The sequence below is a fragment of the Lipotes vexillifer genome, unplaced genomic scaffold (assembly GCF_000442215.2).
Source record: "Lipotes vexillifer unplaced genomic scaffold, Lipotes_vexillifer_v1.1 scaffold23, whole genome shotgun sequence".
Taxonomy (NCBI): Eukaryota; Metazoa; Chordata; class Mammalia; order Artiodactyla; family Lipotidae; genus Lipotes; species Lipotes vexillifer.
Genome location: NW_006796283.1, coordinates 4,215,941 through 4,218,509, shown reverse-complemented (window position 1 = coordinate 4,218,509; position 2,569 = coordinate 4,215,941). Strand labels below are relative to the sequence as shown.

The following is a 2,569-nucleotide window of genomic DNA, read 5'->3' as shown; positions in this document are numbered from 1 at the left end:
CCTCCTCCTCCCCCACGCCCACCCCGAGCTGTCCCCTCCTGGCAGCCCTCTGTCCACTGTGTCCAACGAGTGGCCAAGAGGGGTGGTTCCAGAAGGTAGGGAGTTAAGATTCACTGCCCCTCCCCCCGCCCCCAGTAGCCTGGATGACAGTAACTGTTCAGCTCAGCTTAGCCCCAGAGTCGCCTGACCTCTTTGAAAGGATCAGTCCCAAGAAACCAGCGTTGGTACCATCCTGCCAGCTAAACTACACTTTACTCAGATTTCACCAGTTTTCCCCGTAAAGTCCTTTTTCTGCCCAGTCTCCCGCGCGGCAGTTACTCCCGTCTCCTTGGCCTCCTCCAGAGGGTCACAGTTCCTGGGTCTTCCCGACCTGGGTGTTTGGAGGAGTGTCCCTCAATTGGATGTGTCTGATGTGTCTCAGGATTAGATTAAGCTTGTGTGGTTTTGACAGGAATCCCATGGAAGTGACATTCCCGGCTGCGTCACCTCCAGGGGTACAGGGTGTCACGGTGTCTCCTTGCCTGAGTTTTTAAAGAGTGCTGTAATTTTTTGAAACTGATTTTCTCCCCCAGCGGGAAGGGTCAAGAGGCAGAAATTGGGTCCTGAAGGTGAGCAGAAGGTCAGGGAGTCGGCTGTGCGCCTCTTGAGGAGCCACCTAAACCTGGGTGACCTTGTGCTTGAGGTGAGTGGAAGTTGGTTTCGCCTTTGCGAGCACATTTGGGTTTGGGGTTTTTGAGCCCAGCCACGCACCATCTTCATGAAAGACACCTGGCAAGCCTCGTGAGTATCTGGGAGAAGCACCCAGTAAGTTTGCTGTCCAGGTGAGAAAAGTAACCGGGAGCATGTATCTATTTGGAGGTAAAACAGTCCAGAGAGGAATCTGGTAGTTCTCAAAGGCTTCAGTAAGTTTCACCTTTTAAAATGCTTTTTTACCTCGGAATATTTGGGAATAGCGCAGTAGGCAAGCACTGTGTACACTTTGGGTGTTTCAGGACATGGCTTGAATTTTAAAATGCAGTGCTTGGTGTTTGGTTTCTAGGTAGAAGGTCCTCCCGGTAAACAGCTGTGTCTCAGCCGGTTGATTGATTATGATGGTCCTGGGGCCCACACTGACCTTTCCAGTTCATTGATAGGTAAGTTAGAGCTTCATTTTCTTAACAGATTGAGTTATGGAAGAGCTTCATGTAAAGTGACTTTTTAAAAACAATTTTATTGCAGTATAGTTGCTTTACAATGTTGTGTTAGTTTTTGCTGTACATAAAGTGACTTTGATTTGCTTATAACAAGCAAATGTGTAAATTCCCCCAGGTAATGGTTTTCTGCTTATATGTGTGGTCACCAGCCACAAGTTTTTGTGACTTGCTTGAGGCTTGTTATGGGGCTCTTGTTTAAAAACAGTGACTCAGCATCAGACTCAGAAGCAGTAGGAGCCAAAGTTACCCTTGGAAAAACGGGACAGAAACATGCCCCTCGTTTCTGGAAGTGGTGAGACCAGGCTCTGCTGGGTAGGGAAGTGCAGCAGGCAGCCAGAGATACAGGCTGACCTGGGGAGACCGTGGTTTGGGTTCAGACCACTGCAAGAAAGCGGATATTGCAGGAAAGCGAGTCCCACGAATGTTTCGGTTTCCTGATGTGTATAAACTTCACGTTTACACAGTAAATACCGTAGTCTGCTAAGTGTACAACAGCATTACGTCCAAAAAAATTGTGCGTACCTTCATTAAAAAATGCTCTATTATTAAAATTCAAAAAACTGCTTTATTCGGGCTTCCCTGGTGGCACAATGGTTGGGAATCCGCCTGCCAATGCAGGTTCGAGCCCTGGTCCGGGAAGATCCCACATGCCGTGGAGCATCTAGGCCCGTGCGCCGTGACTGCTGAGCCTGTGCTCTAGAGCCCGTGCTCCGCAAAGGGAGAGGCCACCCCAACGAGAGGCCCGTGCACCGCAATGAAGAGTAGCTCCTGCTCTCTGCAGCTAGAGGAAGCCTGCGCACAGCAGCGAAGACCCAATGCAGCCAAAAATAAATAAATAAAATAAAAAACAAAAAAACCTTCAAAAAAAAAACTACTTTATGGCTAAAAATGCTAACCATCATCTAAGCCTTCAGAGAGTCGTAATCTTTTTGCTGGTGGAGGGTCTTCCCTCAGTGTTGATGGCTGCTGACTGATCAGAGTGGAGGTTGCTGAAGGCTGGGGGGCTGTGGCCTTTTCTTTAAAACAAGACAGCAATGAAGTCTGCTGTATCTTCCTTTCACAAATCCTCTCTCTGGAGCCTGCAACGCTGGCTGATAGCATTTTACCCACAGTAGAACTTTCAAAACTGGAGTCAGTCTTTTCAAACCCTGCTGCTGCTTTATCAATTAAGTTATGTAATAGTCTAAATCCCTTGTTGTCATTTCAACAGTCTTCCTGGCATCTTCATAAGTATGTTCAATCTCAAGAAACCACATCCTTTGCTTGGACACGAGACACAACTCCTCATCCTTCAAATTTTATCATGAGGTTGCAGCAATTCAGTCACTTCTTCAGGCTCTACATTTTTTTTTTTTTTTTTGCCGTTTTCGGGCCCT

The 2,569-nt window shown here is 47.6% G+C and overlaps 1 protein-coding gene across 1 annotated transcript in view; it reads left to right on the top strand.

Moving 5' to 3' along the window:
• The first annotated feature begins 580 nt into the window (after nucleotides 1-580).
• The window catches only part of FANCA (FA complementation group A), a 48,697-nt gene continuing 46,708 nt past the window's right edge, over nucleotides 581-2,569 (top strand). The window contains 2 exon segments of the mRNA XM_007472223.1: nucleotides 581-682; nucleotides 1,040-1,133. The gene's annotated coding sequence lies outside the window, so the exon portion shown is untranslated.